The sequence below is a fragment of the Haliotis rufescens genome, unplaced genomic scaffold (assembly GCF_023055435.1).
Source record: "Haliotis rufescens isolate VD_foot unplaced genomic scaffold, xgHalRufe1.0.p SCAF_6, whole genome shotgun sequence".
NCBI classification, from domain to species: Eukaryota; Metazoa; Mollusca; class Gastropoda; order Lepetellida; family Haliotidae; genus Haliotis; species Haliotis rufescens.
In genome coordinates, this window is record NW_025964334.1 from 13217146 (window position 1) to 13232730 (window position 15585).

Here is a 15585-nt window from a genome sequence, read left to right on the forward strand (position 1 = left end):
ATTGATAAACCACCAGTTTTATTATGAACACGAACTTCCGTTTAACCCCAATTAAAGCTCACAAACACACATGAATAACTTCTAGTTATTGTCTTGGAAAGAGACTTGACGAGGTAATTCTCTGCTTTTTATGTGTTCATGAACAAAAAAACACTTGTTTAGACTGAAAGGGGTCATCGGTCGGCGCACAAATGCTCACATTGCACGACCTAAAACATGTAACAATTCTATGTATATCCCAAAACACAAGAGAGATTTTTGGACCCAAAATCGAAAGCAGCGATCCCTAAACAGTTCCAGAAGCAAACGGAATTGGTCATTATCCGTGTTTGCTCTTGCGACAATTAAAGAAGCCCTTGAACATGAATTTAACATTTGCTACCTGAAAGACCAGTCTATGAGCATTGTATAAGAGATGTGCCTATAGATAACGTTGTTTGCCGTGACCCTAAGACTAGTCATTGATTAAACTACACACCAAAGCCTATCCGAGTCGGTGCGTGTTGAGAGCGACCTTCTACTATCAAGTGTTTACGCGTTGGAAACCGCCGTCTTTGTATCCGCCCAATGTTTCCACTAAAAAGGAAGTCCCGCTTGAATGCGACAACTCAGGTGCACAAAATTGCTGGCCAACTCTTGGCAAAGGCCGCCAGTCGCGAAACGGAAAGCTTAGAGACTATTATTCGCTGAAAAATAGCAACCAATTTTAACGGGCGGTTTGGTAGATGGTTTTCATGTGTTATATTGTCCGAGCACTCTGCCTTAGGGCAAAGGGATTGTGCTAGGGCTTGGTCTTTGAATCCAGAATTCGCCATGCAAGGCACTCCATAGGCTTGGAGACTCGACAGAAGAGCTAACCAAACATCAAGATCGTGTTTTCTCGCTCTTGCACGGGCAGGTTTTGTTTTACCTGTCAGCCGCCTAAAAAGATAATGTTTTCGTGGCTTTTCACCACTCTCCATTGCACCTAGAGCTCATCCACATTTCAAAGAGTCTCCATTTAATCCCATTATGACGACAAATCTCGCGAGATCTTTTGGACGCCGCGCACACCGTGATGAAATCAGTACTTGTCGCGAGCGGAAGCTTCTCTTTTAGACGATATCGTCGCGATAATGCAGCAATTCTAAACAAAAATAAAATTCTCTTCGCGGTCCTTTGTTTGAGCAATTACACAGAAACGGCTCGTCGGTTGTAATGGAAGGACACTCTCGCTCCCAAGGCTGAACAGTTCGCATTAGCAAACATTTTCTCACAATATACGGACAAGCTGTGCCTTTCTCTTCTTGGTATTGTTCGTACAGTCACGGAAAAATGAAAACCCCCACCCTTAACGTATATTCGTTTGCCAACAAACCATTCCTGAGAGAAATTTGAAAAGATACTGAACCAGCCATTATTCTTGTCTTGGCACGATAAAGATTGCGGATTTCATTTTACGTGCCAATTGTTTATCTACTTTTAATCGGAGAAATATCAGTCGTGTGATGTGAAAGGACATGGGGACGCTAAAGCGATACTGTTATTTCTAACCCTGTATGTGCAGATTGTTGTGTTTGTCTTAATCTTGAAGATAATGAATAGCACGTATCAACTAACGGGAAGACGTCACTGGACACTTGCAAATTTGAAGTTTATAAGTTTTGACATGTTATTTTTAATCGTTAAAGAACATGCGATGCATAATACCAATGTGAAGTCATAAAAAGCTCACACACACACACACACACACACACACACATCGATATATATATCGATGGAAACAATAACAAGAAATATATATGTATATATTTCTATCTAAAAGGCACCTTCCAAATTATAATTATATCTTTGATATTGATTCAATACGGAAAAAAATATGAGGTAAATAATTTGAAAAACAACACATGCATAGTGTGGTTTATTACTAAATGTTTGTTTTTTTTATTACTAAATATTTTGTTTCAGTATCTTGACAATACAAAATTGAACGCCCCGGTGTTTTGTATCTATTGGAAAGTCTATACTCTTTGAATGAAGTTTAAAATGAAACCTTTACTTTTCCTTACTCAAGGTATTTCGTCGATATGTTTTGTGTATTTGTATTCAACCCTTTCAACGGAGACGTTTTCAGTAATTTCCCATATTATCATATTTTCACGATCTGATAATTTTCAAATTTCTTGCTATTGTTTTCATCGATTTCAACTTTCTTAACTGTTCCGTACTGCGCACGATCGACAAAATCTATCTTTGATATGTACGCTTGAATGTGTATATTTCACAAGGAAGACAAATTCCTTTCCTTCAAAGACTGAAAATCATTAATAAAGTGACAGTTTGTCTTGGCGTGACCCAGTACGACGGCTAACAACCTGGAAACAAATTAAACCTAATAAAACCTAAATTCCATCGAATGAATAAAAAGACGGACAACAAAAGTTTTCAAGAGCGCTTGGCTAATCTTGCCTTTGTATTCTTGTCACAGATGGACGACCCGGCATGGGAAAAGTTGGACTGGAAAACATACGGACGAGGAGCGGCCTTCGGGATGAGCAAAAAATCGAAACGGAAAACAAGGCGGAAACCTGACTAACCATCAAAAGCCTGATGAACGGGAGTAATTGGTGGTTAACACTGCCGATAGTTCGACCATACAAGACAATCTGCGATTTAAGATATTTACCGACGACAAGGAAACACGGACTTTGGGGATGAAAACGAAGGCAGATTTGTCGAGGGTGAGAGGTCGGGGAGAGGATTTGGATTCTTGGTTTGGTGAATGAAAAAAGGAACTTTTAATTTGAATTCTATAGAAACAAGTCATCATAGACAGAATGGGGGATGGGGGTGGGGGTGGTTAAGGGGGGCATGGGTTTACAAACGTTGTTATGAGGACTTGAATGGTATAAAATCTGCATTCTCGAATTTAATCAAATATCCTGAAAGAACAGGGACAAGTTATTTGTTTTCCGCCAACATGATATAAGTGGTCGAATTTTTCTTGTGGGTGGTAAATAAATCGTAAAGTTGCAAGACAATACGTTTGGTTACACTGCGCTTTCAACAAATTCCCACACAATAATAAAATGTTGTTCTGGATATGTAATTTGTATTCCAATCTGCTGACACTGACGACTGATATCCTGTAACGCTATATTGAATAAATCGACCCTTCATTAAATAAAGACGATTTTGTTATGAAATGTATTTTTCTCATGCCAAACGTTTTTGGCCATTGTCACACTCCTAAATACCACGACAAAAGTATATTCCAATAGCCCATGTTCTTTTATGAGAAACCACAATAAGTAGTCCTTGTAATGATGTTTTTAATGAATCTTTCGCTGATAAGTTGATTCATCACACACACACACACACACACACACACACACACACACACACACACACACACACAGAGGACTCATTGAGCGATATGTCTTGGACAAATGTTAATCAAAACGACACGAAAATAGTTTTCAAAATTGCACACAGAAAGAAAACATATAGTTTAAGTTTTCGATAAAATACTTGGGGAGAAAAGATCTGTGTTTAAATTTTAATAAATGCATGAAGTATGACTTTTGCATACATATTTATAGATATCAAAATCACTTGTATATTAATAATTAGAATCACTATTTCGTCATTTGAAACAATAACTAGACATTTGAATTATGTATTACTTATGACTAAAGGTTTGCGCCATATCAGCATTTATATATCTAGTTGACAAACAAACCCTACTTGAACACTATTAGCTTTATATCATATAAACGAAAAGCACGCCCTAATAAATAAATATTAATCACATTTCATAACAACAATACTAAACTATTAATTTACATTTTTGTAATAAGAAACTAATTTCGACACCCTTTATTCGTTATCTCAAAATCAGACATCCGCGGTCTGTGGTACCACGCCCTTGGGAGAGAGTAACAAACTCATTTTCTCAAACCCGATCCTCAAGACGGAAAGCCTTGAATCATTACTCTGTCCTGCCTGCTGGTATTTATCAATATGATAATCCGTGCCGTCAAGCTAAGGTGAAAGAAATCCCTGTCTTAGCTTCCCTGAAACCAGATGATCAAGATATTCGAGACGGCGTTAGGGAACGACCACGATAACTTACTATGCACGCTCCCGTAGTCCTGCGAACTGGGCTGCCTTTCCGATTCCCTAAGCCGTTCACCTTCCCCATTGTTAATTTCGTAGGAAAACAAACCTCAGTGATTATGAAAAAGAAATTTGATCGCATGTAGATAAATCGTCCGAGGTTCTCAATTATGCCCTCATAGGCATGTAGAGGTAGGCTTTTAATCTTAACAACGCCCTCAGCATTAGATATAATATTAATTGAAATTCCTCTTATTTAGTCTGTGAGTCTTTGACTGGTCACTTGATGTAGTATTCGTTGAAATTCCTTTTATGTAGTTTGTGAATCTTTACTTTTTACAGTTATCTTGTACTCAAGATATAGTTAAGTTTGTTCAGCTTTCTTAGCAATCAAGTCTTTGAAAGGCATTTAGAAGTGATACACATAAGGAAGAGAATTTATGGATGTCAATTTCTTTATTATGAGGATTACAACGTTTCGGGGTTTATGCTTACTCCTTCATTCACCTTATGAAGTAAGCATCTTCCCTTTAATGTAATGGGTTTTTTTAAAGTTTCTATTTTGTACACATTTATAAACTATATACAAGAAGTACGAATATTACATATAAAGAGATAATTATTAAATACGAAAGGTACGTTTAATAACCTTTTAATTCTAAACAAAACTTCACATTTGAAATGTGCATTACTTATTGATATAAGCTTGTACAAGATAAACATTTAGATACATAATTGATAACACTTATTTGAACACAATTTACTTTATCGAAACATTTTATCCCAATCGCTTATTCCTTATGGAGGAACTTATTTCTATATAGTACATTTATGTTTTTCAAAATGGAAGTTTTGCAACTTCGTTTTTCACTTCTTGTGAAATCTATCAGCCACGAATGTAACATTTTTTTTCTGAACAGCGTAAATGTATTAGCTTTAAATCATTTACAGTGAAACCCAGCTTATCCGGAAACTTCATATTCCGGACGGTTTTTAACTGGAACATCTGTATGGAGACAAAGAAACAATACTTTGCATCCGTGATTTGTTAAACCGTACATTTGCTAATCCGGACAGTTAGTTTGGGAACGGAGTTTTACTGTACACGCAAAAAACGAATATCATACTGAACTATTTGTTTCGTCGGAATGTTAAATATGCCTCTGTTGGTATTCAACACATCCAGGATAAAATAACGATAAAAGTAAATTTCTGACATTTTTCTTAGAAGTTTAATCCTCTTGAACCTTGCCAAAAATTACAAAATCGTCTAAACGAGCTTATTTTATATATAATGGAATTTAAATCTGCCTATATATCACACCTATGTATCGTTGATACTCTCAGGTAAGAATCAAGACTCGCACATATCTGGAGTCCACAAACGCCACGCCGATAAAAACGCCATCAGTCTCATAAGTAATGCATATTCTTTTGCGCCTGTGTGTGAATTAAGAGGCACGGAAAATCTCACAGCTTGTGCGGATGAAATATGTATGACCTCGACTGGTGTATATTTGTCAGACAAAAGAGATATTGTATATTTATGTGATTCCGGTGCCAAATCTTCATCGTGACGTTTCCCCTTTTGGTATAAGCCGACGTGAGCCTGTTTATCTGATTTTTTAAATTTCAGAGATAAATTTGAGCTAAATAATACACAGTGTTATCATACGTTCTGTTACTAAAACATCGGCTGTATATCTACTTAACGTTTGACAGATATGCGGTCTCTTGAGAGTTGTCAAGAAGCGATTTCACAGAGTTTAAATAACCTTTCAGTGGAGTAATATTGAAAATAAATAAAACGTTACGATGACATAAATGCATTTATTTAAAGTTCGTGTCTTTCAAATCTCCTAATTCTTTCTTATACATTTTTTTCTGCTTTTCGTTAATTTATGCAAACTACGCGGTCAGTTTCTTTTAAGGGGGAAGATGCAGATAGCTTAACATAATATGGTATCTCGCATCATGCGTGTGTGTACAGGCGTATAGCACACAACGCAGCAGTGTGTGTTGTCAACTCAACGTGCAAATGGTATATGTGTATCTATATCTAGTAGGTCGTTTCCTTAAGGCCAGAACAATATAAACTAAACTTTGTTTTCCACTCGAAATATTTGTCCTTTTTTATCCTAAAACAGGAGATTGTTTTGTTAATTAACGTTATTCCCAGAAACAAGTAACATTTTCTGCCTATGCTTTGTCGAAAATGGCTGGGAAAGTGTTTTAAGCGTCAAGAACATGACAAACAGACGAGGTATAATCTAGAACAAATAAAGTGCAATAATATGAATGATATTTGATTATTATCCGTTTGAGCACTTCATGTATTAACATCAGCAACAAATGTATTAAATCGTTTAGTTTTCGAACGAAAAAGAAGTCTGTGTCTAAGGGCAACACGGGTGGTCCTGTCGTGCAGCGCCGAATTCGGTATGCAGAGTTACGTCCCTTTGTCAAGCCAAATCAGCTATGAACTTGTGTTCGAATCCCAGATTCACTCTGATTATGTTGCTCGATCTGTCAGCACCAGACCCGTCCTTGTGGGGTTCAGCAAAGTGGTCAATGTCTAACACCCACATCCCATCGAGCTTTCCTACCACATTAAGCTGACACACCTGTATAACTGAAATACTGAAACACTTAAACCAAACTTACCCCTTCCTTTCACACTTACATCTCGGTAATCTAGATATTAAAAGGCAGGTGAATGCGTAAGTGACTGTTATTAAACGTCATAATCACGGCGACCTCTAAATGTTCGAGTCTGGATCAGACAAACCAGTGACTGAAACACGAGCAACGACCGACACCATCGAGTCACGATGGCTATCAATCAAACAAAATCCGAGCTTGACCATCCGATCCCATTTAACGGCTTCTTACAACCAACATGGGGGTACCAGAGTTCTATTCTGTATTCTGACCTGGAAACCCCACCCCACCCCCACCCCACCATCCCCCCGCCTCCCCACCCCATCCCCACCTGCCATTTCACACAGGAAGATTAAATATTTCTGAAAAATCGAAGCAAACAAAAATAAACATAGTGTTGGGTTTCCGAGGTAACGTGGTCCCACTGCATATTGTACCGTATCACCGGGTCCAATACTCGGAAAACAAATATATAGTGAACATGAAAGAAACGTTTTTTTGCTGACCCAGGTACAGTGCAAACACATCAATGTCAACGGATGAACATGTAACTTCAAACAAAGCGTTTTTCATAAATGAAGACTAGTAAATATAGTCTCCTAGCACGGTAACTTTGTATATGGCATAACGCTTTGTATGTCAACAGAGGCGCAATAAATAAAAATATATATCCCGGTCGTCATGTCCTCAATTCAATTGTACGGTTATGCGATAAAATATTTATTCTCTTGAAATGTTTCTCTTTGTGGTATTTGTAATATGTGTTCAGTCCGTGTGTTCTAGCAACTGTTCACATTCGATAAATATAACATCATCCTATCCGATGAAATTTGTTTTGTATTGTTTAAATTGTCGGTTTGATTAACGAAATTGGAATTGTTTTTTATGTCTTTAGAAGAATTGTAATGTAATTGTATTGTAATACTGATTCAGTGCTGTAAGTGAATGAATGTTGTTAAACGCAAACCAGTGTCCAGTGAACATATACACTCTTCAAAACAAGAAACGCACAGGTAGTATGTAGTTTTAGTATTGAACCTGACTACACAAAAAATCCGGTATGTAAATTGGATATATGTTATTAGAAATTGTTGGTGGTCTGATATTCGACAAACGGAGCGTCAAAACGCAGCCATTGTCGATTTGCAATGTATTAAACGGCATTGTTTTTACACTTGTTAAAAAATGTCACGGAGGAAAACAGTAAAACAAAATGCACGTGTAAGTTATGGCATTCGTAACTCGTTGTAGTGGCTATGAAAAGGCAAACATAAGCCAATAATTTGTCATTCAATTGTCAACATTTTTCAAGTTCGAAAATGCCAAGACTCGGAACATCGCCATAGGACGTATCCAAAGAAGGGAATCGCAGTCTTCTGTTGCACGCCGCTTCAACGTCCACCACAGCACCATTTGCCGCCTTTGTGATCGATGCACACAGTTCAATTCCACTGCAGACCGTCCGAGAATCGGCCGACCACCCCTGCACAGGATCGCTACATACGACTGTTCCACCTACGTCATCGCAATGTCACAGCTTCGGAGACTGCAGGACGCATTCCTGGTTTGAGGAGGATATCGGACCAGACTTCAGGAACCATCTTCACGAGGCTGGAATCCGACCCAGAAGACCAGTTACCGTCCCTGTTTTGCAACAAGTCCATCGACAGCGACGCTTGCGTTGGAATTTAAGAAACTGGAGAGTGTGGTTTAGCGATGAATCAGGATTTCGTCTTCACCGGCGAGATGGAAGGCAACGTGTTTATCGTCGTCAAAATGAGCGTTTTGCCCCACATTCGACAATTTCGGTGTCGGTAGTATCATGGTGTGGGGGGTCATATCCTACACCCCGAGATCTGACTTGGTTGTGGTTCAGGGAAATCTGACAGCAAATCGCTACATGAATCAAATTCTTCAACCTCGCCTTCTTCCAATCATTGACCGCCAGAGGGAGCTGTTTCAACAGGACAACGCTCCACCGCACACAGCTCGTGTCACCGTAGACAACCCATCATAATGCCAACATCAACGCCTTGCCCTGGCCGTCGAGATCTCCAGATCTCAACCCAATCGAACACCTCTGGGATGAACTCGATCGAGTGTACGTCAACGCCAGAACACCCTCCAGACACTCCCACAACTGGCCAACGTGTTACAAGCAGAATGGCAGAATTCGTACACTTATCCAGTCAGTGCCGAGGAGATGCAGAGCCGTGATTGCTGCCCGGGGCCGTCACACGACATACTGAGATCACCGTGTTGCCTCATGCGACATAACAACGAACAGATTTCAATGCCTTTGTACAACGACAACATGTGACTATCGAGCTCCAACATTTAATTTTTGTATCTATGATATTAAATTAAATATATCGACTTTATAGGGTGCGTTTCTTTTTTTTGAAGAGTGTATAAAGGTATAAAGGCCTTAGGCCCATGTACATAAATTCAGCAAGATTAATTTTACAGTGATAGATGGGTACGTTAATTTTACATATGGACATTTCTTAAAACAAGAGCTTCTCCCACAAACTGTGTACACTTTATTTAAATATTGATCCTATCACAAGATAATAACATATTGACTTTTCTCATGTTAGGGTTATTCCAATAAAATTAAGGTATATTTATCTATCTTATGGCAGTAAAATATTGTCTAACCAATATATTAAAGTGCTACTCACCTCAATTATTCCCAGAATACACAATTTAAAGAGTTGATTACAACGAGCAACACCGCACCGTGTTCCAACACCAGGCCATTAATGGCAGTTCCACAATTTGCGATAAACATAAAAGTAGTCTATATTCACGAACCGTACAGAAATAATACTCAACTGCTTGAAGTGAAGTGAAGTGAACATGTGGAGGACATTTCCAAGTTTGAAGCATCAATGTCACATGCAATACCCTATTTTGACTTGTTCCATATGTTCCGATATTTTATTCAGGTTAACATCTGACTTGCCTTTGCATGTGTTTGTGACGGATGCCACCGGTGGGGAAGAAAACGCTCACCTTTTCGCGAACACCTGATACAGTCGGAATTGTACAATGGACTCTGTTTTGGGCAGACATTTCTTTTCATTATTGAAAGGGTTTTGTCGCATTTATTCATATTCTTGATGAAGACATCAAGTTTACTTGATTCACAAACTTTTGAATACCAATCGTGTTGATTACAATCTCTTCATCTTTGTGCAAGTTATTTCAAAATGAAATATCATCACCAACTTCTTGTGTGATCCCATTCGTCACCACTCGCCCCTTTCCGTAACCTAAAGAAGACTCCTCCCCCCTATCGATGAATAGGTGCGAAAATACGACAAACCAATCAGACTGCGCGTATGACTTCAAGTACTTCGGTCAAAGAATCCCTCAGGAGTAATTTTAACTTTACATATGTCTTGCATCTAAAATATACCCAGCATACAGTTAAATGTGTTCAAACATGCTGTATAATACTGTAAGTCACGATGTGTTTAAAATAGCGTCTGGAAGATATGTATATGGGGAAAATATACGCGTATCATTACACAACGAGTTGACAAATTATTTTAGCTTTGCGCGTTTGCGCTTAGACGGAACCCAGTTGCACAAAATGGCCACAAGAGGGGCACGAGTCGCTATTCGGCTTGTCCCGGAAAATGCGTGTTGGTCACGAATGGTGAGCTCCATACAGGGCCATAACCGTAAGTGAACAATAATGCTTTACATTTGAAACCTACGTTACACGATTGCATTGATTTAAAGATCGGCATATAATATAACATTGCATTGGATATCTGTTATCAGACACTGACAACAATTTCAACTAATACTTAATAAACCTGTGATAGTCAACAAATAAATCACCGTATCTACCAAGTACGGACACATTTGAAACGCGACCACCCACATATATTGCATACAGTAAACTACGGTTATAACGAACTCAAAGGGGCCCCAAATTTTAATTCGTTACAATCGTAGTTTGTTATAAGCATGTGTACAGCAGATATATAACAAATGGTTGGGACCAAACAATATGTTCGTTATACCCGTCAGATATTTATAAGCGTGTTCGTTATAAACGTATTTTACTGTATTATCCATAACATCGCTAAGGGTAATAATACCTTTGTAGTTACTGGTACCTGTTTCCTTGCCTTTCTTGTGTAATGGTATAAGTATTCCTTTCGCCCATTCCACGGAAATAAAATCCACTATTCGGAATTAAATTAAATAAAACCTTGAGAAAAGGTAAAAGTTCAGCTTTTCAACACTTAATCATCTCTGGTGTGACGGCATCAGGCCCTGGCGCTTTATTCTTTCCCGCTTTCTCAACATCGCCTATAATTTCAGGGTTAGATATAGCACAGTTTAAAATAATATTGACACCATCGCCTTGCAAACATAACAAATGTCCTCATTATGATCTCGTAAATACAGATCCCCTCTCCAAGGTGATCTTGGTCAATATCTTAATCAACTATGTTCAAAAACCGACACAAAATACGACACCATTCCGTAGCTGATATAGAATTTGTACACACGGTTCTATTTTTAGTGGGGGGCACGGGTGGCCCAGTCGCCTAAGGCGCCGCGATTCGCTGTGCAGAGTGGCGTCCCTTGGGCACGCCAGAAACCTATGATTGTGGGTTCGAATCCCGGTTCGCCCCAATTATGTTTCTAGGTTTGTCAGCACCATACCCGTGCTCGTGGGTTTCACCGAAGTGGTAAACGTCGGAGACCTGCATCACTTCGGGCGTTCCTCCCACATCAAGCTGACACGCAGTGATATAACTGGAATATTGTTAAAAGCGGCGTTAAACCCAACTCACTCACTCACTCTACTTTTAGTGATTTGCTTACAGGCCGCCGTCGTGGCAGGCGTGCTGCTTTGCAGCGTCAGACAATATATACTTACATTTGTAGGCAAATTGTGTAGGTGGCGTGTTCTACCGGTAGAGCAGGACATGCTTATCCTTTTCGCGAACACCTTGGGCGATCACTGATTTCCATATAGTTTTCACCGCTATTTGCCCTCCACGCCAAATGGAATCTGTTTCGGCGGATAATCAACACTGGTTATTCTCTTGCATTGATGTATTATGTATAATTAATATCATTCCAGGTGGTTTTTAATTTCTTAAACGTCGGATTTCTGTCAAAAAGTTGAATTCGCCTCATTGTAATAGCGATAAAGTGAGTGTGGGTTGGTTTATCGCCGCTATCAAAAATATTTAAATTATATCAGGGGTGTGTCAGCTTCATGTAGGAGGAAAGCCCGAAAAAGTTATGCAGATTTCTCAGACGTGATGACAAACCTAGAAACGTAATCAGGGCGAACCGAGATTCAAACCCACGACCGTACATTGTTTGTTCATGGTGCGCCTGAGGGACGCTACTTGGTACAGCGAATTGCCACCGACGGCTGGGCCACCCGTGCCCTTTCAGCGATGAAGCCCTGGGGAGCATAACTCGGGTCCAAAAGGGATGCTTTATATGTACTTGTACATGTGTAAAAGAGAACGACAGCATTAATTTAAATAAATAAATAAATAAATAAATAAATAAATAAATAAATAAATAAATAAATAAATGGTACGCTTCTTGAATAACAATGATTTCCGTTTTACATGAGCAGTTGTCTCGTGGTATAGTGGGACAATTGACAAATGGTAGATGTGGAACGACTATGGGTACCTGGTCGTTTCCATAGTGACAATGGAGAAAGAAAGGGCAAGTTTACGCAGTATTTAGCAATACTGCAAGCATAGTGAGCCATTCGTCTCTGTTGGGAAAGAGTGTGTATGGTTTTACGCCGGTTTTAGTTATATTCTCCAGCAATATTAAGCACGGATGACACCAGAAATGGGCCTCACACACTGCATCCATGTAAAGAATCGAACCCGGGCCTTCGGTATGACGAGCGACTTTAACCGCTGGCTTACCCTAAGCTTCGGGACCCATGGTCACAACATGGAGTAGGCAAACCATTACTAAATATAGGAATCGACCAAGGTCTTCAAACTTCGGTGAAGCTTGTTATTGCAGTTTTGCTTATAAAATGTCAAAGTGGATAATTTGATATCGTAAATTTGCTACCGGAGAATACCGATCTCAAATTACATGGAAACTCTGCCTTTCAGACTATTACTGTTAAGGGCGTCTAGATGCATACAATCATAGAACGCCATTCCAATGATTCGTTAATGCGTAATTTTTTTAATCCGGGCGATTGCACTGGGAACGGACATGTCCAGATTTACGAGGTCTCACTGTGTATAACATTTACTTTTCTTTTAGAGTTGACCTCTTCCCCCGAATGTATTGAAAAAAGGCATTGAAAACACCGCGTATTTTGCAAACAGTCAGGACATTCTTTCACAAAAGTCAACTGTTAAAATAGAAAAAATATGATCACGTGATAGTTTCAGGCATGCTATATCCGTTAGCTTTCGGAAATCTTCGGAATGATAAGATCATTTGTTTATAAAGGCCTTTGCCATGTCCTTCCTACGTACACACATAGTTTTTACTCCTGTAACCATTGATCATTACAAGCCGAAACTTTAAATGTTTCGTTTTCTGTACAAATTGAAAAACAGGAGATGGTCTGCAAGGATCTGTTTCTCAGAAACCATAAAAGAGTGTTGGCAGTTCAAAGTTTGGTCGGGGCGGTCGGGTAGCCTAGTGGTTAAAGCGTAAGCTCGTCACGCCGAAGACCCGGGTTCGATTCCCGACATGGGTACAATGTGTGAAGCCCATTTCTGGTGTCCCCCGCCGTGATATTGCTGGAATATTGCTAAAAGCGGCGTAAAACCAAACTCACTCACTCACTCACTCCAAGTTTGGTCGAGGCATCGTGAGCTGAAGACACTTTGGAGAAGAAGAGAGGATTTTTGGTTTTAACGCCAATGCATTATTACAGCACCATAACGACGGTGGACACCGCCAATGGTCTCCACACATGTGGAGAATCGAACCCGGTCTTCGACGTGACAAGCCACCGCTTTAACCACCCGGCAATCCCATCGACCAAGATGCAAAAGCTGATAAACGCGCCTGAATCGATATGTATATATTATCATAACTTTAAATAGAATAAAACAAGTAAATAAACTGAACTGAATTCGTACATGAGCATTTGTTATGTTAGTTCATTTTCAAAACTCATTTACGTACTAAGTTAAAATATGTTCTTCAGCATGTTGTCAAGTAGTCTGAGTATGGTTTTACGCCACTTTTTACCATCAGTCCAAAAGGAATTCTGAAGTTACAATATGAAATAAAATACCGGACAAAACAAAGTATACACCTGTGCTTGCTTGTGGCTAAAAGGGAAACAATGGTTATTGGATGGTGATGTCTTTGAGACGGTTGTCATGGTTGCGTGTTGGTTGTGTTTCGGAGACTGTTTTCAGCCTAAAAAAGTTTTCATAACGTTTGTATTTGTGTTGCTGTCAAATCCCATTTTCAAGTGTATAATTTCATGTCCCCGTTTGAGGGAGTGATTGGACGTTGTTTTACACCGCAGTATGGCATATACATACTCAAGACTGGGATGGGCAAATCATTAGCTGGCTGTATACACACGACAATTCAAGCCGTCGAGGTACGATGACACAGAGCCAAATAATACCTTGTAAACACTCGATCAATACTAGTCGGTTCTAATAACAGATAGAACCCGGTAGGTTTTTTTTTTTTTTGTTTAACGCCGCACTCAGCATTATTACAGCTATATGACGGCGGTCTGTAAACAGTCGAGTCTGGACCAGACAGTCCAGTGATTGACATCGTGAGTATAGATCTACGCAATTGGGATACGATAACATGCATCAACCAAGTCAGCGAGCATGACCACCTGATCCCGTTTGTTGCCTCTGTCCATTTACAGACCGCCAAAATTGCTGAGTGCGGCGTTAAACAACAAACAAACCAACCAGTAAAATGACTCCGAGCCGACCAGTCCTTGATTTAGCCCCTTAATGCAGAGCTCCGGACAGGGTAACAACAAGTACCATCTTTTAACCGTCTTTTTGTATGACGAGGCCTGGCTCTACCACTAGACCACGGAGGCGGTCAGATGTGTGGGGAAAGGTACTAGATATACTTGTTTTTTTCAGAACTGTTAATGTGACAAATGCCCAACTCGGGATAAAGGTACACAATTCTATACTTAAGTAAAAGTTGGGACCGAGTGGAATAGGTTCGACATATAGGTACATTCGAGATAACAGGATTCGAGATAACGCCGTTCGACTGAAAATTTAATTAAACAACCACTACCAAATGGTTGTCACATATAGTGAAGATGAGCGATCGTTTGTTTGTTTGTTTGTTTGTTGTTTAACGCCGCACTCAGCAATATTCCAGCTATGTTGTCTGTAAATAATCGAGTCTGGACAAGACAATCCAGTGATTGACATAATGAGCATCGATCCACAAGATGTCATGCATCAACCAGGTCAGCGAGCTTGACCACCCGACCCCGTTCGTCGCCTCTCACAACATACATAGTCACCTATTACGGCAATCATGGGTTGGTGAAGACCTATTCTACCCCCGATCTTCACGGGTGGAATGAGTGATTGACGGAGTTGGATTAAATGCCTCTTGTACAGTATTGTTGATATCAAGGCGATATTTCACAATCAACTTGGTGTTGTACCTTTTCCACTGAAGTTGCCATTTCCCTTTGTTTTGGTGGATGTACTTCCTCAACATATTTTGAATAATAGATTCTTAATTCGAAACACTTACACTAATGAACACATATACTCTATATTGTTAACATTTTTGAAATTCGTTGAACTGCTTCTAAATGTCAGCCTTTTT

At 39.4% G+C, this 15585-nt stretch overlaps 1 long non-coding RNA gene across 1 annotated transcript in view; it reads left to right on the forward strand.

The window, feature by feature from the left end:
* Positions 1-3167, forward strand: part of LOC125374751 — a 38622-nt gene extending 35455 nt beyond the window's left edge. The window contains exon 2 of the long non-coding RNA XR_007218745.1: positions 2468-3167. This is a non-coding gene — a long non-coding RNA (uncharacterized LOC125374751). The remainder of the gene's footprint in view (positions 1-2467) is intronic.
* Positions 3168-15585: the final 12418 nt, after the last annotated feature.